The sequence below is a fragment of the Pseudophryne corroboree genome, chromosome 10 (assembly GCF_028390025.1).
Source record: "Pseudophryne corroboree isolate aPseCor3 chromosome 10, aPseCor3.hap2, whole genome shotgun sequence".
NCBI lineage: Eukaryota > Metazoa > Chordata > Amphibia > Anura > Myobatrachidae > Pseudophryne > Pseudophryne corroboree.
In genome coordinates this window covers 383,902,004-383,926,698 of record NC_086453.1, presented here as the reverse complement: position 1 = coordinate 383,926,698, position 24,695 = coordinate 383,902,004, and positions in this window count along the sequence as shown.

The following is a 24,695-nucleotide window of genomic DNA, read 5'->3' as shown; positions in this document are numbered from 1 at the left end:
TGCTGCTGCGTGACAGTGTCTTCTGGCTGATCCTGCTGCGTGACAGAGACTTCTGGCTGATGCTGCTGCGTGACAGTGACTTCTGGCTGATCCTGCTGCGTGACAGTGACTTCTGGCTGATGCTGCTGCGTGACAGTGACTTCTGGCTGATCCTGCTGCGTGACAGTGACTTCTGGCTGATCCTGCTGCGTGACAGTGACTTCTGGCTGCTGCTGCTGCGTGACAGTGACTTCTGGCTGATCCTGCTGCGTGACAGTGACTTCTGGCTGATGCTGCTGCGTGACAGTGACTTCTGGCTGATGCTGCTGCGTGACAGTGACTTCTGGCTGCTGCTGCTGCGTGACAGTGACTTCTGGCTGATGCTGCTGCGTGACAGTGACTTCTGGCTGATCCTGCTGCGTGACAGTGACTTCTGGCTGATGCTGCTGCGTGACAGTGACTTCTGGCTGATGCTGCTGCGTGACAGTGACTTCTGGCTGCTGCTGCTGCGTGACAGTGACTTCTGGCTGATGCTGCTGCGTGACAGTGACTTCTGGCTGATCCTGCTGCGTGACAGTGTCTTCTGGCTGATCCTGCTGCGTGACAGTGACTTCTGGCTGATGCTGCTGCGTGACAGTGACTTCTGGCTGATCCTGCTGCGTGACAGTGACTTCTGGCTGATCCTGCTGCGTGACAGTGACTTCTGGCTGATCCTGCTGCGTGACAGTGACTTCTGGCTGATCCTGCTGCGTGACAGTGACTTCTGGCTGATGCTGCTGCGTGACAGTGACTTCTGGCTGATCCTGCTGCGTGACAGTGTCTTCTGGCTGATGCTGCTGCGTGACAGTGTCTTCTGGCTGATGCTGCTGCGTGACAGTGTCTTCTGGCTGATCCTGCTGCGTGACAGTGACTTCTGGCTGATGCTGCTGCGTGACAGTGTCTTCTGGCTGCTGCTGCTGCATGACAGTGACTTCTGGCTGATCCTGCTGCGTGACAGTGACTTCTGGCTGATCCTGCTGCGTGACAGTGACTTCTGGCTGATCCTGCTGCGTGACAGTGACTTCTGGCTGATCCTGCTGCGTGACAGTGACTTCTGGCTGATCCTGCTGCGTGACAGTGACTTCTGGCTGATCCTGCTGCGTGACAGTGACTTCTGGCTGATGCTGCTGCGTGACAGTGTCTTCTGGCTGATCCTGCTGCGTGACAGTGACTTCTGGCTGATCCTGCTGCGTGACAGTGACTTCTGGCTGATCCTGCTGCGTGACAGTGACTTCTGGCTGATGCTGCTGCGTGACAGTGTCTTCTGGCTGATCCTGCTGCGTGACAGTGACTTCTGGCTGATCCTGCTGCGTGACAGTGACTTCTGGCTGATCCTGCTGCGTGACAGTGACTTCTGGCTGATCCTGCTGCGTGACAGTGACTTCTGGCTGATCCTGCTGCGTGACAGTGACTTCTGGCTGATCCTGCTGCGTGACAGTGACTTCTGGCTGATGCTGCTGCGTGACAGTGACTACTGGCTGATGCTGCTGCGTGGCAGTGACTTCTGGCTGATCCTGCTGCGTGACAGTGACTTCTGGCTGATACTGCTGCGTGACAGTGACTTCTGGCTGCTGCTGCTGCGTGGCAGTGACTTCTGGCTGATGCTGCTGCGTGGCAGTGACTTCTGGCTGATCCTGCTGCGTGACAGTGACTTCTGGCTGATGCTGCTGCGTGACAGTGACTTCTGGCTGCTGCTGCTGCGTGACAGTGACTTCTGGCTGATCCTGCTGCGTGACAGTGACTTCTGGCTGATCCTGCTGCGTGACAGTGACTTCTGGCTGATCCTGCTGCGTGACAGTGACTTCTGGCTGATCCTGCTGCGTGACAGTGACTTCTGGCTGATCCTGCTGCGTGACAGTGACTTCTGGCTGATCCTGCTGCGTGACAGTGTCTTCTGGCTGATGCTGCTGCGTGACAGTGACTTCTGGCTGATCCTGCTGCGTGGCAGTGACTTCTGGCTGATGCTGCTGCGTGACAGTGACTTCTGGCTGATGCTGCTGCGTGACAGTGACTACTGGCTGATGCTGCTGCGTGGCAGTGACTTCTGGCTGATCCTGCTGCGTGACAGTGACTTCTGGCTGATACTGCTGCGTGACAGTGACTTCTGGCTGCTGCTGCTGCGTGGCAGTGACTTCTGGCTGATGCTGCTGCGTGGCAGTGACTTCTGGCTGATCCTGCTGCGTGACAGTGACTTCTGGCTGATGCTGCTGCGTGACAGTGACTTCTGGCTGCTGCTGCTGCGTGACAGTGACTTCTGGCTGATCCTGCTGCGTGACAGTGACTTCTGGCTGATCCTGCTGCGTGACAGTGACTTCTGGCTGATGCTGCTGCGTGACAGTGACTTCTGGCTGATGCTGCTGCGTGACAGTGACTTCTGGCTGCTGCTGCTGCGTGACAGTGACTTCTGGCTGATCCTGCTGCGTGACAGTGACTTCTGGCTGATCCTGCTGCGTGACAGTGTCTTCTGGCTGATCCTGCTGCGTGGCAGTGTCTTCTGGCTGATCCTGCTGCGTGACAGTGACTTCTGGCTGATCCTGCTGCGTGACAGTGACTTCTGGCTGCTGCTGCTGCGTGACAGTGACTTCTGGCTGATGCTGCTGCGTGACAGTGTCTTCTGGCTGATCCTGCTGCGTGACAGTGACTTCTGGCTGATCCTGCTGCGTGACAGTGACTTCTGGCTGATCCTGCTGCGTGACAGTGACTTCTGGCTGATCCTGCTGCGTGACAGTGACTTCTGGCTGCTGCTGCTGCGTGACAGTGACTTCTGGCTGATCCTGCTGCGTGACAGTGACTTCTGGCTGATGCTGCTGCGTGACAGTGTCTTCTGGCTGATCCTGCTGCGTGACAGTGACTTCTGGCTGATCCTGCTGCGTGACAGTGACTTCTGGCTGATCCTGCTGCTCGGCAGTGTCTTCTGGCTGATCCTGCTGCGTGACAGTGACTTCTGGCTGATCCTGCTGCGTGACAGTGACTTCTGGCTGATCCTGCTGCGTGGCAGTGACTTCTGGCTGATCCTGCTGCGTGACAGTGACTTCTGGCTGATGCTGCTGCGTGACAGTGTCTTCTGGCTGATCCTGCTGCGTGGCAGTGACTTCTGGCTGATCCTGCTGCGTGGCAGTGTCTTCTGGCTGATCCTGCTGCGTGACAGTGACTTCTGGCTGCTGCTGCTGCTGCGTGACAGTGACTTCTGGCTGATCCTGCTGCGTGGCAGTGACTTCTGGCTGATCCTGCTGCGTGGCAGTGTCTTCTGGCTGATCCTGCTGCGTGACAGTGACTTCTGGCTGCTGCTGCTGCTGCGTGACAGTGACTTCTGGCTGATCCTGCTGCGTGACAGTGTCTTCTGGCTGATCCTGCTGCGTGGCAGTGTCTTCTGGCTGATCCTGCTGCGTGACAGTGACTTCTGGCTGCTGCTGCTGCTGCGTGACAGTGACTTCTGGCTGATGCTGCTGCGTGACAGTGACTTCTGGCTGATCCTGCTGCGTGACAGTGTCTTCTGGCTGATCCTGCTGCGTGACAGTGACTTCTGGCTGATGCTGCTGCGTGACAGTGACTTCTGGCTGATCCTGCTGCGTGACAGTGACTTCTGGCTGATGCTGCTGCGTGACAGTGACTTCTGGCTGATCCTGCTGCGTGACAGTGTCTTCTGGCTGATGCTGCTGCGTGACAGTGACTTCTGGCTGATGCTGCTGCGTGACAGTGACTACTGGCTGATCCTGCTGCGTGACAGTGTCTTCTGGCTGCTGCTGCTGCGTGACAGTGACTTCTGGCTGATGCTGCTGCGTGACAGTGACTACTGGCTGATCCTGCTGCGTGACAGTGTCTTCTGGCTGATCCTGCTGCGTGGCAGTGTCTTCTGGCTGATGCTGCTGCGTGACAGTGACTTCTGGCTGATGCTGCTGCGTGGCAGTGTCTTCTGGCTGCTGCTGCTGCGTGACAGTGACTTCTGGCTGCTGCTGCTGCGTGACAGTGTCTTCTGGCTGATGCTGCTGCGTGACAGTGACTTCTGGCTGATGCTGCTGCGTGACAGTGACTTCTGGCTGCTGCTGCTGCGTGACAGTGACTTCTGGCTGATGCTGCTGCGTGACAGTGACTTCTGGCTGATGCTGCTGCGTGACAGTGACTTCTGGCTGATCCTGCTGCGTGACAGTGACTTCTGGCTGATCCTGCTGCGTGACAGTGACTTCTGGCTGATCCTGCTGCGTGACAGTGACTTCTGGCTGATCCTGCTGCGTGACAGTGACTTCTGGCTGATCCTGCTGCGTGACAGTGACTTCTGGCTGATCCTGCTGCGTGACAGTGACTTCTGGCTGATCCTGCTGCGTGACAGTGACTTCTGGCTGATCCTGCTGCGTGACAGTGACTTCTGGCTGATCCTGCTGCGTGACAGTGACTTCTGGCTGATGCTGCTGCGTGACAGTGACTTCTGGCTGATCCTGCTGCGTGACAGTGACTTCTGGCTGATCCTGCTGCGTGACAGTGACTTCTGGCTGATCCTGCTGCGTGACAGTGACTTCTGGCTGATCCTGCTGCGTGACAGTGACTTCTGGCTGATCCTGCTGCGTGACAGTGACTTCTGGCTGATGCTGCTGCGTGACAGTGTCTTCTGGCTGATCCTGCTGCGTGACAGTGTCTTCTGGCTGATCCTGCTGCGTGACAGTGACTTCTGGCTGATCCTGCTGCGTGACAGTGACTTCTGGCTGATCCTGCTGCGTGACAGTGACTTCTGGCTGATCCTGCTGCGTGACAGTGACTTCTGGCTGATCCTGCTGCGTGACAGTGACTTCTGGCTGATCCTGCTGCGTGACAGTGACTTCTGGCTGATGCTGCTGCGTGACAGTGACTTCTGGCTGATCCTGCTGCGTGACAGTGACTTCTGGCTGATCCTGCTGCGTGACAGTGACTTCTGGCTGATCCTGCTGCGTGACAGTGACTTCTGGCTGATCCTGCTGCGTGACAGTGACTTCTGGCTGATCCTGCTGCGTGACAGTGACTTCTGGCTGATCCTGCTGCGTGGCAGTGACTTCTGGCTGATGCTGCTGCGTGACAGTGACTTCTGGCTGATGCTGCTGCGTGACAGTGTCTTCTGGCTGATGCTGCTGCGTGACAGTGACTTCTGGCTGATGCTGCTGCGTGACAGTGACTTCTGGCTGATCCTGCTGCGTGACAGTGACTTCTGGCTGATCCTGCTGCGTGACAGTGACTACTGGCTGATGCTGCTGCGTGACAGTGACTTCTGGCTGATGCTGCTGCGTGACAGTGACTTCTGGCTGATGCTGCTGCGTGACAGTGTCTTCTGGCTGATCCTGCTGCGTGACAGTGACTTCTGGCTGATCCTGCTGCGTGACAGTGACTTCTGGCTGATGCTGCTGCGTGACAGTGACTTCTGGCTGATCCTGCTGCGTGGCAGTGTCTTCTGGCTGATCCTGCTGCGTGGCAGTGACTTCTGGCTGATGCTGCTGCGTGGCAGTGACTTCTGGCTGATGCTGCTGCGTGATAGTGTCTTCTGGCTGATCCTGCTGCGTGACAGTGACTTCTGGCTGCTGCTGCTGCGTGGCAGTGACTTCTGGCTGATGCTGCTGCGTGACAGAGACTTCTGGCTGATGCTGCTGCGTGACAGTGACTTCTGGCTGATCCTGCTGCGTGACAGTGACTTCTGGCTGATGCTGCTGCGTGGCAGTGTCTTCTGGCTGATCCTGCTGCGTGACAGTGACTTCTGGCTGATCCTGCTGCGTGACAGTGACTTCTGGCTGATCCTGCTGCGTGACAGAGACTTCTGGCTGATGCTGCTGCGTGACAGTGACTTCTGGCTGATCCTGCTGCGTGACAGAGACTTCTGGCTGATGCTGCTGCGTGACAGTGACTTCTGGCTGATCCTGCTGCGTGACAGAGACTTCTGGCTGATCCTGCTGCGTGACAGTGACTTCTGGCTGATCCTGCTGCGTGACAGAGACTTCTGGCTGATCCTGCTGCGTGACAGTGACTTCTGGCTGATCCTGCTGCGTGACAGAGACTTCTGGCTGATCCTGCTGCGTGACAGTGACTTCTGGCTGATCCTGCTGCGTGACAGTGACTTCTGGCTGATGCTGCTGCGTGACAGAGACTTCTGGCTGATCCTGCTGCGTGACAGTGACTTCTGGCTGATGCTGCTGCGTGGCAGTGTCTTCTGGCTGATCCTGCTGCGTGACAGTGACTTCTGGCTGATGCTGCTGCGTGACAGTGACTTCTGGCTGATCCTGCTGCGTGGCAGTGACTTCTGGCTGATGCTGCTGCGTGACAGTGACTTCTGGCTGATGCTGCTGCGTGACAGTGTCTTCTGGCTGATCCTGCTGCGTGACAGTGACTTCTGGCTGATGCTGCTGCGTGACAGTGACTTCTGGCTGATCCTGCTGCGTGGCAGTGACTTCTGGCTGATGCTGCGTGACAGTGACTTCTGGCTGATGCTGCTGCGTGACAGTGTCTTCTGGCTGCTGCTGCTGCGTGACAGTGACTTCTGGCTGATGCTGCTGCGTGACAGTGACTTCTGGCTGATGCTGCTGCGTGACAGTGACTTCTGGCTGATCCTGCTGCGTGACAGTGACTTCTGGCTGATGCTGCTGCGTGACAGTGACTTCTGGCTGATCCTGCTGCGTGACAGTGACTTCTGGCTGATGCTGCTGCGTGACAGTGACTTCTGGCTGATCCTGCTGCGTGACAGTGACTTCTGGCTGCTGCTGCTGCTGCGTGACAGTGACTTCTGGCTGATGCTGCTGCGTGGCAGTGACTTCTGGCTGATCCTGCTGCGTGACAGTGACTTCTGGCTGATCCTGCTGCGTGACAGTGACTTCTGGCTGATGCTGCTGCGTGACAGTGACTTCTGGCTGATGCTGCTGCGTGACAGTGACTTCTGGCTGATCCTGCTGCGTGACAGTGACTTCTGGCTGATGCTGCTGCGTGACAGTGACTTCTGGCTGATGCTGCTGCGTGACAGTGACTTCTGGCTGATCCTGCTGCGTGACAGTGTCTTCTGTCTGATGCTGCTGCGTGACAGTGTCTTCTGGCTGATGCTGCTGCGTGACAGTGACTTCTGGCTGCTGCTGCTGCGTGACAGTGACTTCTGGCTGATCCTGCTGCGTGGCAGTGTCTTCTGGCTGCTGCTGCTGCGTGACAGTGACTTCTGGCTGATCCTGCTGCGTGACAGTGACTTCTGGCTGATGCTGCTGCGTGACAGTGACTTCTGGCTGATGCTGCTGCGTGACAGTGACTTCTGGCTGATCCTGCTGCGTGACAGTGACTTCTGGCTGATGCTGCTGCGTGACAGTGACTTCTGGCTGATCCTGCTGCGTGACAGTGTCTTCTGGCTGATCCTGCTGCGTGACAGTGTCTTCTGGCTGATGCTGCTGCGTGACAGTGACTTCTGGCTGATCCTGCTGCGTGACAGTGACTTCTGGCTGATGCTGCTGCGTGACAGTGACTTCTGGCTGATCCTGCTGCGTGACAGTGACTTCTGGCTGATCCTGCTGCGTGACAGTGACTTCTGGCTGATGCTGCTGCGTGGCAGTGACTTCTGGCTGATCCTGCTGCGTGGCAGTGACTTCTGGCTGATGCTGCTGCGTGACAGAGACTTCTGGCTGCTGCTGCTGCGTGACAGTGACTTCTGGCTGATCCTGCTGCGTGACAGTGACTTCTGGCTGATCCTGCTGCGTGACAGTGACTTCTGGCTGATCCTGCTGCGTGACAGTGACTTCTGGCTGATGCTGCTGCGTGACAGTGACTTCTGGCTGATCCTGCTGCGTGACAGTGACTTCTGGCTGATCCTGCTGCGTGACAGTGACTTCTGGCTGATGCTGCTGCGTGGCAGTGACTTCTGGCTGATGCTGCTGCGTGACAGTGACTTCTGGCTGATGCTGCTGCGTGACAGTGACTTCTGGCTGATGCTGCTGCGTGACAGTGACTTCTGGCTGATCCTGCTGCGTGACAGTGACTTCTGGCTGATGCTGCTGCGTGGCAGTGACTTCTGGCTGATCCTGCTGCGTGGCAGTGACTTCTGGCTGATCCTGCTGCGTGACAGTGACTTCTGGCTGATCCTGCTGCGTGACAGTGACTTCTGGCTGATGCTGCTGCGTGGCAGTGACTTCTGGCTGATCCTGCTGCGTGGCAGTGACTTCTGGCTGATGCTGCTGCGTGACAGAGACTTCTGGCTGCTGCTGCTGCGTGACAGTGACTTCTGGCTGATCCTGCTGCGTGACAGTGACTTCTGGCTGATCCTGCTGCGTGACAGTGACTTCTGGCTGATCCTGCTGCGTGACAGTGACTTCTGGCTGATGCTGCTGCGTGGCAGTGACTTCTGGCTGATGCTGCTGCGTGACAGAGACTTCTGGCTGCTGCTGCTGCGTGACAGTGACTTCTGGCTGATCCTGCTGCGTGACAGTGACTTCTGGCTGATGCTGCTGCGTGACAGTGACTTCTGGCTGATGCTGCTGCGTGACAGTGTCTTCTGGCTGATCCTGCTGCTGCGTGACAGTGACTTCTGGCTGATGCTGCTGCGTGACAGTGACTTCTGGCTGATGCTGCTGCGTGACAGTGTCTTCTGGCTGATGCTGCTGCGTGACAGTGTCTTCTGGCTGATGCTGCTGCGTGACAGTGACTTCTGGCTGATGCTGCTGCGTGACAGTGTCTTCTGGCTGATGCTGCTGCGTGACAGTGACTTCTGGCTGATGCTGCTGCGTGACAGTGACTTCTGGCTGATGCTGCTGCGTGACAGTGACTTCTGGCTGATGCTGCTGCGTGGCAGTGACTTCTGGCTGCTGCTGCTGCGTGACAGTGACTTCTGGCTGATGCTGCTGCGTGGCAGTGTCTTCTGGCTGATCCTGCTGCGTGACAGTGACTTCTGGCTGATGCTGCTGCGTGGCAGTGTCTTCTGGCTGATCCTGCTGCGTGGCAGTGACTTCTGGCTGATGCTGCTGCGTGACAGTGACTTCTGGCTGCTGCTGCTGCGTGACAGTGACTTCTGGCTGATGCTGCTGCGTGACAGTGACTTCTGGCTGATGCTGCTGCGTGACAGTGACTTCTGGCTGATGCTGCTGCGTGACAGTGACTTCTGGCTGATGCTGCTGCGTGGCAGTGTCTTCTGGCTGATCCTGCTGCGTGACAGTGACTTCTGGCTGATGCTGCTGCGTGGCAGTGTCTTCTGGCTGATCCTGCTGCGTGGCAGTGACTTCTGGCTGATGCTGCTGCGTGACAGTGACTTCTGGCTGCTGCTGCTGCGTGACAGTGACTTCTGGCTGATGCTGCTGCGTGACAGTGACTTCTGGCTGATGCTGCTGCGTGGCAGTGTCTTCTGGCTGATCCTGCTGCGTGGCAGTGACTTCTGGCTGATCCTGCTGCGTGGCAGTGTCTTCTGGCTGATGCTGCTGCGTGACAGTGACTTCTGGCTGATCCTGCTGCGTGACAGTGACTTCTGGCTGATGCTGCTGCGTGACAGTGACTTCTGGCTGATGCTGCTGCGTGACAGTGACTTCTGGCTGCTGCTGCTGCGTGGCAGTGACTTCTGGCTGATCCTGCTGCGTGACAGTGACTTCTGGCTGATCCTGCTGCGTGACAGTGACTTCTGGCTGCTGCTGCTGCGTGACAGTGACTTCTGGCTGCTGCTGCTGCGTGACAGTGACTTCTGGCTGATGCTGCTGCGTGACAGTGACTTCTGGCTGATGCTGCTGCGTGACAGTGACTTCTGGCTGATGCTGCTGCGTGACAGTGACTTCTGGCTGATGCTGCTGCGTGACAGTGACTTCTGGCTGATGCTGCTGCGTGACAGTGACTTCTGGCTGCTGCTGCTGCGTGGCAGTGACTTCTGGCTGATCCTGCTGCGTGACAGTGACTTCTGGCTGATCCTGCTGCGTGACAGTGACTTCTGGCTGATGCTGCTGCGTGACAGTGACTTCTGGCTGCTGCTGCTGCGTGGCAGTGACTTCTGGCTGATCCTGCTGCGTGACAGTGACTTCTGGCTGATGCTGCTGCGTGACAGTGACTTCTGGCTGCTGCTGCTGCGTGACAGTGACTTCTGGCTGATCCTGCTGCGTGACAGTGACTTCTGGCTGATGCTGCTGCGTGACAGTGACTTCTGGCTGATGCTGCTGCGTGACAGTGACTTCTGGCTGATCCTGCTGCGTGACAGTGACTTCTGGCTGATGCTGCTGCGTGGCAGTGACTTCTGGCTGATCCTGCTGCGTGACAGTGACTTCTGGCTGATGCTGCTGCGTGACAGTGACTTCTGGCTGATCCTGCTGCGTGACAGTGACTTCTGGCTGATGCTGCTGCGTGACAGTGACTTCTGGCTGATGCTGCTGCGTGACAGTGACTTCTGGCTGCTGCTGCTGCGTGACAGTGACTTCTGGCTGATCCTGCTGCGTGACAGTGACTTCTGGCTGATGCTGCTGCGTGACAGTGACTTCTGGCTGCTGCTGCTGCGTGACAGTGACTTCTGGCTGATGCTGCTGCGTGACAGTGACTTCTGGCTGATGCTGCTGCGTGACAGTGACTTCTGGCTGATGCTGCTGCGTGACAGTGACTTCTGGCTGATGCTGCTGCTGCGTGACAGTGACTTCTGGCTGATCCTGCTGCGTGACAGTGACTTCTGGCTGATCCTGCTGCGTGACAGTGACTTCTGGCTGATGCTGCTGCTGCGTGACAGTGACTTCTGGCTGATCCTGCTGCGTGACAGTGACTTCTGGCTGATCCTGCTGCGTGGCAGTGTCTTCTGGCTGATGCTGCTGCGTGACAGTGACTTCTGGCTGATCCTGCTGCGTGACAGTGACTTCTGGCTGATGCTGCTGCGTGACAGTGACTTCTGGCTGATGCTGCTGCGTGACAGTGACTTCTGGCTGATCCTGCTGCGTGACAGTGACTTCTGGCTGATGCTGCTGCGTGACAGTGACTTCTGGCTGATCCTGCTGCGTGACAGTGACTTCTGGCTGCTGCTGCTGCGTGACAGTGTCTTCTGGCTGATGCTGCTGCGTGGCAGTGACTTCTGGCTGATCCTGCTGCGTGACAGTGACTTCTGGCTGATGCTGCTGCGTGACAGTGACTTCTGGCTGATGCTGCTGCGTGGCAGTGTCTTCTGGCTGATCCTGCTGCGTGACAGTGACTTCTGGCTGATGCTGCTGCGTGACAGTGTCTTCTGGCTGATGCTGCTGCGTGGCAGTGTCTTCTGGCTGATGCTGCTGCGTGACAGTGACTTCTGGCTGATGCTGCTGCGTGGCAGTGTCTTCTGGCTGATGCTGCTGCGTGACAGTGACTTCTGGCTGCTGCTGCTGCGTGACAGTGACTTCTGGCTGATGCTGCTGCGTGACAGTGACTTCTGGCTGATCCTGCTGCGTGACAGTGACTTCTGGCTGCTGCTGCTGCGTGACAGTGACTTCTGGCTGATCCTGCTGCGTGGCAGTGACTTCTGGCTGCTGCTGCTGCGTGACAGTGACTTCTGGCTGCTGCTGCTGCGTGACAGTGACTTCTGGCTGCTGCTGCTGCGTGGCAGTGACTTCTGGCTGCTGCTGCTGCGTGACAGTGACTTCTGGCTGCTGCTGCTGCGTGACAGTGACTTCTGGCTGCTGCTGCTGCGTGACAGTGACTTCTGGCTGATCCTGCTGCGTGACAGTGACTTCTGGCTGCTGCTGCTGCGTGACAGTGACTTCTGGCTGATCCTGCTGCGTGGCAGTGACTTCTGGCTGATCCTGCTGCTCGGCAGTGTCTTCTGGCTGATCCTGCTGCGTGACAGTGACTTCTGGCTGATCCTGCTGCGTGACAGTGACTTCTGGCTGATCCTGCTGCGTGACAGTGACTTCTGGCTGCTGCTGCTGCGTGACAGTGACTTCTGGCTGATCCTGCTGCGTGGCAGTGACTTCTGGCTGATCCTGCTGCTCGGCAGTGTCTTCTGGCTGATCCTGCTGCGTGGCAGTGACTTCTGGCTGATCCTGCTGCGTGGCAGTGACTTCTGGCTGATGCTGCTGCGTGGCAGTGACTTCTGGCTGATGCTGCTGCGTGGCAGTGACTTCTGGCTGATCCTGCTGTGTGGCAGTGACTTCTGGCTGATCCTGCTGCGTGGCAGTGACTTCTGGCTGATCCTGCTGCGTGGCAGTGACTACTGGCTGATCCTGCTGCGTGGCAGTGACTTCTGGCTGATCCTGCTGCGTGGCAGTGTCTTCTGGCTGATGCTGCTGCGTGGCAGTGACTTCTGGCTGATCCTGCTGCGTGACAGAGACTTCTGGCTGATCCTGCTGCGTGGCAGTGACTTCTGGCTGATCCTGCTGCGTGGCAGTGACTTCTGGCTGATCCTGCTGCGTGACAGTGACTTCTGGCTGATCCTGCTGCGTGACAGTGACTTCTGGCTGATCCTGCTGCGTGACAGTGTCTTCTGGCTGATCCTGCTGCGTGGCAGTGACTTCTGGCTGATGCTGCTGCGTGACAGTGTCTTCTGGCTGATCCTGCTGCGTGGCAGTGTCTTCTGGCTGATCCTGCTGCGTGGCAGTGACTTCTGGCTGATGCTGCTGCGTGACAGTGACTTCTGGCTGATCCTGCTGCGTGACAGTGACTTCTGGCTGATGCTGCTGCGTGACAGTGTCTTCTGGCTGATCCTGCTGCGTGACAGTGACTTCTGGCTGATCCTGCTGCGTGACAGTGTCTTCTGGCTGATCCTGCTGCGTGGCAGTGACTTCTGGCTGATCCTGCTGCGTGACAGTGTCTTCTGGCTGATCCTGCTGCGTGACAGTGACTTCTGGCTGATGCTGCTGCGTGACAGTGACTTCTGGCTGATCCTGCTGCGTGACAGTGACTTCTGGCTGATGCTGCTGCGTGACAGTGACTTCTGGCTGCTGCTGCTGCGTGACAGTGACTTCTGGCTGATGCTGCTGCGTGACAGTGACTTCTGGCTGATCCTGCTGCGTGACAGTGACTTCTGGCTGCTGCTGCTGCGTGACAGTGACTTCTGGCTGATCCTGCTGCGTGGCAGTGACTTCTGGCTGCTGCTGCTGCGTGACAGTGACTTCTGGCTGCTGCTGCTGCGTGACAGTGACTTCTGGCTGCTGCTGCTGCGTGGCAGTGACTTCTGGCTGCTGCTGCTGCGTGACAGTGACTTCTGGCTGCTGCTGCTGCGTGACAGTGACTTCTGGCTGCTGCTGCTGCGTGACAGTGACTTCTGGCTGATCCTGCTGCGTGGCAGTGACTTCTGGCTGATCCTGCTGCTCGGCAGTGTCTTCTGGCTGATCCTGCTGCGTGACAGTGACTTCTGGCTGATCCTGCTGCGTGACAGTGACTTCTGGCTGCTGCTGCTGCGTGACAGTGACTTCTGGCTGATCCTGCTGCGTGACAGAGACTTCTGGCTGATCCTGCTGCGTGGCAGTGACTTCTGGCTGATCCTGCTGCGTGGCAGTGACTTCTGGCTGATCCTGCTGCGTGGCAGTGACTTCTGGCTGATCCTGCTGCGTGGCAGTGACTTCTGGCTGATCCTGCTGCGTGGCAGTGACTACTGGCTGATACTGCTGCGTGGCAGTGACTTCTGGCTGATCCTGCTGCGTGGCAGTGTCTTCTGGCTGATGCTGCTGCGTGGCAGTGACTTCTGGCTGATCCTGCTGCGTGACAGAGACTTCTGGCTGATCCTGCTGCGTGGCAGTGACTTCTGGCTGATCCTGCTGCGTGGCAGTGACTTCTGGCTGATCCTGCTGCGTGGCAGTGACTTCTGGCTGATCCTGCTGCGTGACAGTGTCTTCTGGCTGATCCTGCTGCGTGGCAGTGTCTTCTGGCTGATCCTGCTGCGTGGCAGTGTCTTCTGGCTGATCCTGCTGCGTGGCAGTGACTTCTGGCTGATGCTGCTGCGTGACTGAGACTTCTGGCTGATCCTGCTGCGTGACAGAGACTTCTGGCTGATCCTGCTGCGTGGCAGTGACTTCTGGCTGATGCTGCTGCGTGGCAGTGACTTCTGGCTGATCCTGCTGCGTGACAGAGACTTCTGGCTGATCCTGCTGCGTGGCAGTGTCTTCTGGCTGATCCTGCTGCGTGGCAGTGTCTTCTGGCTGATCCTGCTGCGTGGCAGTGTCTTCTGGCTGATCCTGCTGCGTGGCAGTGTCTTCTGGCTGATCCTGCTGCGTGGCAGTGTCTTCTGGCTGATCCTGCTGCGTGGCAGTGTCTTCTGGCTGATCCTGCTGCGTGGCAGTGTCTTCTGGCTGATCCTGCTGCGTGGCAGTGACTTCTGGCTGCTGCTGCTGCGTGACAGTGACTTCTGGCTGATCCTGCTGCGTGACAGTGTCTTCTGGCTGATCCTGCTGCGTGGCAGTGTCTTCTGGCTGATCCTGCTGCGTGGCAGTGTCTTCTGGCTGATCCTGCTGCGTGGCAGTGTCTTCTGGCTGATCCTGCTGCGTGGCAGTGTCTTCTGGCTGATCCTGCTGCGTGGCAGTGTCTTCTGGCTGATGCTGCTGCGTGACAGAGACTTCTGGCTGATCCTGCTGCGTGGCAGTGTCTTCTGGCTGATCCTGCTGCGTGGCAGTGTCTTCTGGCTGATCCTGCTGCGTGGCAGTGTCTTCTGGCTGATCCTGCTGCGTGGCAGTGACTTCTGGCTGATGCTGCTGCGTGACAGAGACTTCTGGCTGATCCTGCTGCGTGACAGAGACTTCTGGCTGATCCTGCTGCGTGGCAGTGACTTCTGGCTGATGCTGCTGCGTGGCAGTGACTTCTGGCTGATCCTGCTGCGTGACAGAGACTTCTGGCTGATCCTGCTGCGTGGCAGTGTCTTCTGGCTGATCCTGCTGCGTGGCAGTGTCTTCTGGCTGATCCTGCTGCGTGGCAGTGTCTTCTGGCTGATCCTGCTGCGTGGCAGTGTCTTCTGGCTGATCCTGCTGCGTGGCAGTGTCTTCTGGCTGATCCTGCTGCGTGGCAGTGTCTTCTGGCTGATCCTGCTGCGTGGCAGTGTCTTCTGGCTGATCCTGCTGCGTGGCAGTGACTTCTGGCTGCTGCTGCTGCGTGACAGTGACTTCTGGCTGATCCTGCTGCGTGGCAGTGTCTTCTGGCTGATCCTGCTGCGTGGCAGTGTCTTCTGGCTGATCCTGCTGCGTGGCAGTGTCTTCTGGCTGATCCTGCTGCGTGGCAGTGTCTTCTGGCTGATCCTGCTGCGTGGCAGTGTCTTCTGGCTGATCCTGCTGCGTGGCAGTGTCTTCTGGCTGATCCTGCTGCGTGGCAGTGTCTTCTGGCTGATCCTGCTGCGTGGCAGTGTCTTCTGGCTGATCCTGCTGCGTGGCAGTGTCTTCTGGCTGATCCTGCTGCGTGGCAGTGACTTCTGGCTGATCCTGCTGCATGGCAGAGACTACTGGCTGATCCTGCTGCGTGGCAGTGTCTTCTGGCTGATCCTGCTGCGTGGCAGTGTCTTCTGGCTGATCCTGCTGCGTGGCAGTGTCTTCTGGCTGATCCTGCTGCGTGGCAGTGTCTTCTGGCTGATCCTGCTGCGTGGCAGTGTCTTCTGGCTGATCCTGCTGCGTGGCAGTGTCTTCTGGCTGATCCTGCTGCTTGCTAGTGTCTTCTGGCTGATCCTGCTGCGTGGCAGTGTCTTCTGGCTGATCCTGCTGCGTGGCAGTGACTTCTGGCTGATCCTGCTGCGTGGCAGTGACTACTGGCTGCTGCTGCGTGGCAGTGACTTCTGGCTGATGCTGCTGCGTGGCAGTGTCTTCTGGCTGATCCTGCTGCGTGGCAGTGACTACTGGCTGCTGCTGCGTGGCAGTGACTTCTGGCTGATGCTGCTGCGTGGCAGTGTCTTCTGGCTGATCCTGCTGCGTGGCAGTGTCTTCTGGCTGATCCTGCTGCGTGGCAGTGACTACTGGCTGATCCTGCTGCGTGGCAGTGTCTTCTGGCTGATCCTGCTGCGTGGCAGTATCTTCTGGCTGATCCTGCTGCTTGCTAGTGTCTTCTGGCTGATCCTGCTGCGTGGCAGTGTCTTCTGGCTGATCCTGCTGCGTGGCAGTGTCTTCTGGCTGATCCTGCTGCGTGGCAGTGACTTCTGGCTGATCCTGCTGCGTGGCAGTGTCTTCTGGCTGATCCTGCTGCGTGGCAGTGACTTCTGGCTGATCCTGCTGCGTGGCAGTGTCTTCTGGCTGATCCTGCTGCGTGGCAGTGTCTTCTGGCTGATGCTGCTGCGTGGCAGTGACTTCTGGCTGATCCTGCTGCGTGGCAGTGTCTTCTGGCTGATCCTGCTGCGTGGCAGTGTCTTCTGGCTGATCCTGCTGCGTGGCAGTGACTACTGGCTGCTGCTGCTGCGTGGCAGTGACTTCTGGCTGATGCTGCATGGCAGTGACTACTGGCTGATCCTGCTGCGTGGCAGTGACTACTGGCTGATCCTGCTGCGTGGCAGTGACTACTGGCTGATCCTGCTGCGTGGCAGTGACTACTGGCTGATCCTGCTGCGTGGCAGTGACTACTGGCTGATCCTGCTGCGTGGCAGTGACTACTGGCTGCTGCTGCGTGGCAGTGACTACTGGCTGATCCTGCTGCGTGGCAGTGACTTCTGGCTGATCCTGCTGCGTGGCAGTGACTTCTGGCTGATCCTGCTGCGTGGCAGTGACTTCTGGCTGATCCTGCTGCGTGGCAGTGACTTCTGGCTGATCCTGCTGCGTGGCAGTGACTTCTGGCTGATCCTGCTGCGTGGCAGTGACTTCTGGCTGATCCTGCTGCGTGGCAGTGACTTCTGGCTGATCCTGCTGCGTGGCAGTGACTACTGGCTGATCCTGCTGCGTGGCAGTGACTTCTGGCTGATCCTGCTGCGTGGCAGTGACTTCTGGCTGATCCTGCTGCGTGGCAGTGTCTTCTGGCTGATCCTGCTGCGTGGCAGTGACTTCTGGCTGATCCTGCTGCGTGGCAGTGACTTCTGGCTGATCCTGCTGCGTGGCAGTGACTACTGGCTGCTGCTGCGTGGCAGTGACTTCTGGCTGATCCTGCTGCGTGGCAGTGTCTTCTGGCTGATCCTGCTGCTTGCTAGTGTCTTCTGGCTGATCCTGCTGCGTGGCAGTGACTTCTGGCTGATCCTGCTGCGTGGCAGTGACTACTGGCTGCTGCTGCGTGGCAGTGACTACTGGCTGATCCTGCTGCGTGGCAGTGTCTTCTGGCTGCTGCTGCTGCGTGGCAGTGACTTCTGGCTGATGCTGCTGCGTGGCAGTGACTTCTGGCTGATCCTGCTGCGTGGCAGTGACTTCTGGCTGATCCTGCTGCGTGGCAGTGACTTCTGGCTGATCCTGCTGCGTGGCAGTGTCTTCTGGCTGATCCTGCTGCGTGGCAGTGACTTCTGGCTGATCCTGCTGCATGGCAGTGTCTTCTGGCTGATGCTGCTGCGTGGCAGTGACTTCTGGCTGATCCTGCTGCGTGGCAGTGACTTCTGGCTGATCCTGCTGCGTGGCAGTGACTTCTGGCTGATCCTGCTGCGTGGCAGTGACTTCTGGCTGATGCTGCTGCGTGGCAGTGACTTCTGGCTGATGCTGCTGCGTGGCAGTGTCTTCTGGCTGATCCTGCTGCGTGGCAGTGACTTCTGGCTGATCCTGCTGCGTGGCAGTGACTTCTGGCTGATCCTGCTGCGTGGCAGTGACTTCTGGCTGATGCTGCTGCGTGGCAGTGACTTCTGGCTGATGCTGCTGCGTGGCAGTGTCTTCTGGCTGATCCTGCTGCGTGGCAGTGTCTTCTGGCTGATCCTGCTGCGTGGCAGTGTCTTCTGGCTGATCCTGCTGCGTGACAGTGTCTTCTGGCTGATCCTGCTGCGTGGCAGTGACTTCTGGCTGATCCTGCTGCGTGGCAGTGACTTCTGGCTGATCCTGCTGCGTGGCAGTGACTACTGGCTGCTGCTGCTGCGTGGCAGTGACTTCTGGCTGATCCTGCTGCGTGGCAGTGACTTCTGGCTGATCCTGCTGCGTGGCAGTGACTACTGGCTGATCCTGCTGCGTGGCAGTGACTTCTGGCTGATCCTGCTGCGTGGCAGTGACTACTGGCTGCTGCTGCTGCGTGGCAGTGACTTCTGGCTGATCCTGCTGCGTGGCAGTGACTACTGGCTGCTGCTGCTGCGTGGCAGTGACTTCTGGCTGATCCTGCTGCGTGGCAGTGACTACTGGCTGCTGCTGCTGCGTGGCAGTGACTACTGGCTGATCCTGCTGCGTGGCAGTGACTACTGGCTGATCATGCTGCGTGGCAGTGACTTCTGGCTGATGCTGCTGCGTGGCAGTGACTTCTGGCTGATCCTGCTGCGTGGCAGTGTCTTCTGGCTGATCCTGCTGCGTGGCAGTGACTTCTGGCTGATCCTGCTGCGTGGCAGTGACTACTGGCTGATCCTGCTGCGTGGCAGTGACTTCTGGCTGATCCTGCTGCGTGGCAGTGACTACTGGCTGATCCTGCTGCGTGGCAGTGACTTCTGGCTGATCCTGCTGCGTGGCAGTGACTTCTGGCTGATCCTGCTGCGTGGCAGTGACTACTGGCTGATCCTGCTGCGTGGCAGTGACTACTGGCTGATGCTGCGTGGCAGTGTCTTCTGGCTGATCCTGCTGCGTGGCAGTGACTACTGGCTGATGCTGCGTGGCAGTGTCTTCTGGCTGATCCTGCTGCGTGGCAGTGACTTCTGGCTGATGCTGCGTGGCAGTGACTACTGGCTGCTGCTGCGTGGCAGTGACTTCTGGCTGATGCTGCGTGGCAGTGACTACTGGCTGCTGCTGCGTGGCAGTGACTTCTGGCTGATGCTGCATGGCAGTGACTTCTGCATACCTCCCAACATTGAGGAAGGTGCAGTCAGGACTCTTGCGCGGCGGAAGGGGTGTGATCTCGGGAAAATGAGGTGAGCTTCGTGGTATCATGTGTCCACAAGCCACGCCTCCCGAATTCGTCACTTAGGGGCCATAGCCATGCCCCCAGCCCCTCTGCCTGCCTCCCAACTGCCACCCCACCCACCGCGGGACAATATGCCCCGCGGGTCGGGCAGCGTGACAATCCCAAAAAAACGTGACTGTCCCGTGAAAATCGGGACAGTAGGGAGGTATGTCTTCTGGCTTATCCTGCTGTATGGCAGTGACTCAAGCTTTGATTACAGATATCCAATATGGTTGTCTGTCTGACGCAAAACAAGTCTTTGAAGTTGTTGTGAGATATGCTCATAACATTTCTTTATTAGCAAATGATGTATTTGGAAACAATGAACGAGTCCTACCAATCATATGAAGATTTGCAAGGTCAAGATAATAATTACTATATTAGTCACTACTTTCTCATTCCATTCACGTTGTTGTCTGCTCATTCATATCAAACTAAATGCAAACTTTCTTCTCACCAGACTGTTTGACATTCTCTATACCTCCTATATAGTGATTTTCTATAGAAACATAAATGTTGTCTCTGGGAAAAGTATTGTATGTATTAATGAGGCCGCTGCTCCACCCATCCATGCTGCAAATTCCTTCTACCTTCTCCTGAGCTTCACCTCCTGTACACAACTTCTTTTCTACAATGGAGCTGGTCTAGAACCTTTGTTAGGCTCCGTTATAGGTGTCAGTAAGAGTTGCCTCGTCTGTGCCCATCCTCCCGAGTTCAGACAACGACACGTTTCGGGGTCTATTTACTAAGCCTGGGATGGAAATAAAGTGGACGAAGGAAAAGTTCCAGCCAATCAGCTCCTAATTGTCATTTTTCAAACACAGCCTGTGACATGGTAGTTGGGAGCTGATTGGCTGGTATTTCATCCACTTTATCTCCATCCAAGGCTTAGTAAATAGACCCCTGTCTGATATAGCCCTGATCTATGCATCATACTCACTGCGGGACACAAAAGAGCTGATATAGAGTCGCTGGCAAAGTGGCTGTAGTTGCGGTAAGAGTAATGCAAGAGTCCATAATACGAGGGTTAGTGCGTGTGAGAGCGGACTGCTCCCTAATGCTAATGCAAGAGTCCGTAATGCGGGGGTTAGTGCGTGTGAGAGCGGACTGCTCCCTAATGCTAATGCAAGAGTCCATAATGCGAGGGTTAGTGCATGTGAGAGCGGACTGCTCCCTAATGCTAATGCAAGAGTCCATAATGCAGGGATTAGTACGTGTGTAAGCGGACTGCTCCCTAATGCAAATGCAAGAGTCCATAATGTGGGGGTTAGTGCGTGTGAGAGCGGACTGCTCCCTAATGCAAGAGTCCATAATGCGAGGGTTAGTGCGTGTGAGAGCGGACTGCTCCCTAATACTAATGCAAGAGTCCATAATGCAAGGGTTAGTGCGTGTGAGAGCGGACTGCTCCCTAATACTAATGCAAGAGTCCATAATGCGAGGGTTAGTGCGTGTGAGAGCGGACTGCTCCCTAATACTAATGCAAGAGTCCATAATGCAAGGGTTAGTGCGTGTGAGAGCGGACTGCTCCCTAATGCTAATGCAAGAGTCCATAATGCGAGGGTTAGTTAGTTTGAGAGCGGACTGCTCCCTAATACTAATGCAAGAGTCCATACTGTAAGGATTAATGCGTGTGAGAGCGGACTGCTCCCTAATGCTAATGCAAGAGTCCATAATGCAAGGATTAGTGCGTGTGAGAGCGGACTGCTCCCTAATGCAAGAGTCCGTAATGCGAGGGTTAGTGCGTGTGAGAGCGGACTGTTCCCTAATGCTAATGCAAGAGTCCATAATGCGAGGGTTAGTGCGTGTGAGAGCGGACTACTCCCTAATGCTAATACAAGAGTCCATAATGCGAGGGTTAGTGCATGTGAGAGCGGACTGCTCCCTAATTCTAATGCAAGAGTCCATAATGCGAGGGTTAGTTAGTTTGAGAGCGGACTGCTCCCTAATGCTAATGCAAGAGTCCATAATGCGAGGGTTAGTTAGTTTGAGAGCGGACTGCTCCCTAATGCTAATGCAAGAGTCCATAATGCGAGGGTTAGTGTGTGTGAGAGCGGACTGCTCCCTAATGCAAGAGTCCATAATGCGAGGGTTAGTGCGTGTGAGAGTGGACTGTTCCCTAATGCTAATGCAAGAGTCCATAATGCGAGGGTTAGTGCGTGTGAGAGCGGACTGCTCCCTAATACTAATGCAAGAGTCCATAATGCGAGGGTTAGTGCGTGTGAGAGCGGACTGCTCCCTAATGCTAATGCAAGAGTCCATAATGCGAGGGTTAGTGCGTGTGAGAGCGGACTGCTCCCTAATACTAATGCAAGAGTCCATAATGCGAGGGTTAGTGCGTGTGAGAGCGGACTGCTCCCTAATACTAATGCAAGAGTCCATAATGCAAGGGTTAGTGCGTGTGAGAGCGGACTGCTCCCTAATGCTAATGCAAGAGTCCATAATGCGAGGGTTAGTGCGTGTGAGAGCGGACTGCTCCCTAATACTAATGCAAGAGTCCATAATGCGAGGGTTAGTGCGTGTGAGAGCGGACTGCTCCCTAATACTAATGCAAGAGTCCATAATGCGAGGGTTAGTGCGTGTGAGAGTGGACTGCTCCCTAATGCTAATGCAAGAGTCCATAATGCGAGGATTAGTGCGTGTGAGAGCGGACTGCTCCCTAATACTAATGCAAGAGTCCATAATGCGAGGGTTAGTGCGTGTGAGAGCGGACTGCTCCCTAATGCTAATGCAAGAGTCCATAATGCAGGGGTTAGTACGTGTGTAAGCGGACTGCTCCCTAATGCTAATGCAAGAGTCCATAATGCGAGGATTAGTGCGTGTGAGAGCGGACTGCTCCCTAATGCAAGAGTCCATAATGCGAGGATTAGTGCGTGTAAGAGCGGACTGCTCCCTAATGCAAGAGTCCGTAATGCGAGGGTTAGTGCATGTGAGAGCGGACTGTTCACTAATGCTAATGCAAGAGTCCATAATGCGAGGGTTAGTGCATGTGAGAGCGGACTGCTCCCTAATTCTAATGCAAGAGTCCATAATGCGAGGGTTAGTGCGTGTGAGAGCGGACTGCTCCCTAATGTTAATACAAGAGTCCATAATGCGAGGGTTAGTGCATGTGAGAGCGGACTGCTCCCTAATTCTAATGCAAGAGTCCATAATGCGAGGATTAGTGCGTGTGAGAGCGGACTGCTCCCTAATTCTAATGCAAGAGTCCATAATGCGAGGGTTTGTTAGTTTGAGAGCGGACTGCTCCCTAATTCTAATGCAAGAGTCCATAATGCGAGGGTTAGTTAGTTTGAGAGCGGACTGCTCCCTAATGCTAATGCAAGAGTCCATAATGCGAGGGTTAGTGTGTAAGAGCGGACCGCTCCCTAATGCTAATGCAAGAGTCCATAATGCGAGGATTAGTGCGTGTGAGAGCGGACTGCTCCCTAATGCAAGAGTCCATAATGCGAGGATTAGTGCGTGTGAGAGCGGACTGCTCCCTAATGCTAATGCAAGAGTCCATAATGCAGGGGTTAGTACGTGTGTAAGCGGACTGCTCCCTAATGCTAATGCAAGAGTCCATAATGCGAGGGTTAGTGCGTGTGAGAGCGGACTGCTCCCTAATGCTAATGCAAGAGTCCATAATGCAAGGGTTAGTGCGTGTGAGAGCGGACTGCTCCCTAATACTAATGCAAGAGTCCATAATGCCAGGGTTAGTGCGTGTGAGAGCGGACTGCTCCCTAATGCTAATGCAAGAGTCCATAATGCGGGGGTTAGTGCGTGTGAGAGCGGACTGCTCCCTAATGCTAATGCAAGAGTCCATAATGCAAGGGTTAGTGCGTGTGAGAGCGGACTGCTCCCTAATGCTAATGCAAGAGTCCATAATGCAAGGGTTAGTGCATGTGAGAGCGGACTGCTCCCTAATGCTAATGCAAGAGTCCATAATGCAAGGGTTAGTGCGTGTGAGAGCGGACTGCTCCCTAATGCTAATGCAAGAGTCCATAATGCAAGGGTTAGTGCGTGTGAGAGCGGACTGCTCCCTAATGCTAATGCAAGAGTCCATAATGCGAGGGTTAGTTAGTTTGAGAGCGGACTGCTCCCTAATACTAATGCAAGAGTCCATACTGTAAGGGTTAATGCGTGTGAGAGCGGACTGCTCCCTAATGCTAATGCAAGAGTCCATAATGCGAGGATTAGTGCGTGTGAGAGCGGACTGCTCCCTAATGCAAGAGTCCATAATGCGAGGATTAGTGCGTGTGAGAGCGGACTGCTCCCTAATGCAAGAGTCCGTAATGCGAGGGTTAGTGCGTGTGAGAGCGGACTGTTCACTAATGCTAATGCAAGAGTCCATAATGCGAGGGTTAGTGCGTGTGAGAGCGGACTGCTCCCTAATGCTAATACAAGAGTCCATAATGCGAGGGTTAGTTAGTTTGAGAGCGGACTGCTCCCTAATGCTAATGCAAGAGTCCATAATGCGAGGGTTAGTTAGTTTGAGAGCGGACTGCTCCCTAATGCTAATGCAAGAGTCCATAATGCGAGGGTTAGTGTGTAAGAGCGGACCGCTCCCTAATGCTAATGCAAGAGTCCATAATGCGAGGGTTAGTTAGTTTGAGAGCGGACTGCTCCCTAATGCTAATGCAAGAGTCCATAATGCGAGGGTTAGTGTGTAAGAGCGGACCGCTCCCTAATGCTAATGCAAGAGTCCATAATGCGAGGGTTAGTTAGTTTGAGAGCGGACAGCTCCCTAATTCTAATGCAAGAGTCCATAATGCGAGGGTTAGTTAGTTTGAGAGCGGACTGCTCCCTAATGCTAATGCAAGAGTCCATAATGCGAGGGTTAGTTAGTTTGAGAGCGGACTGCTCCCTAATGCTAATGCAAGAGTCCATAATGCGAGGGTTAGTGTGTAAGAGCGGACCGCTCCCTAATGCTAATGCAAGAGTCCATAATGCAGGGGTTAGTACGTGTGTAAGCTGACTGCTCCCTAATGCTAATGCAAGAGTCCATAATGCGAGGGTTAGTGCGTGTGAGAGTGGACTGTTCCCTAATACTAATGCAAGAGTCCATAATGCGAGGGTTAGTGCGTGTGAGAGCGGACTGCTCCCTAATACTAATGCAAGAGTCCATAATGCAAGGGTTAGTGCGTGTGAGAGCGGACTGTTCCCTAATACTAATGCAAGAGTCCATAATGCGAGGATTAGTGCGTGTGAGAGCGGACTGCTCCCTAATGCAAGAGTCCATACTGTAAGGGTTAATGCGTGTGAGAGCGGACTGCTCCCTAATGCAAGAGTCCATACTGTAAGGGTTAATGCGTGTGAGAGCGGACTGCTCCCTAATGCAAGAGTCCATAATGCGAGGGTTAGTGCGTGTGAGAGTGGACTGCTCCCTAATGCTAATGCAAGAGTCCATAATGCAAGGGTTAGTGCGTGTGAGAGCGGACTGCTCCCTAATGCTAATACAAGAGTCCATAATGCGAGGGTTAGTGCATGTGAGAGCGGACTGCTCCCTAATGCTAATGCAAGAGTCCATAATGTGGGGGTTAGTGCGTGTGAGAGCGGACTGCTCCCTAATGCAAGAGTCCATAATGCGAGGGTTAGTTAGTTTGAGAGCGGACTGCTCCCTAATGCTAATGCAAGAGTCCATAATGCGAGGGTTAGTTAGTTTGAGAGCGGACTGCTCCCTAATGCTAATGCAAGAGTCCATAATGCGAGGGTTAGTGTGTAAGAGCGGACCGCTCCCTAATGCTAATGCAAGAGTCAATAATGCGAGGATTAGTGCGTGTGAGAGCGGACTGCTCCCTAATGCTAATGCAAGAGTCCATAATGCGAGGGTTAGTTAGTTTGAGAGCGGACTGCTCCCT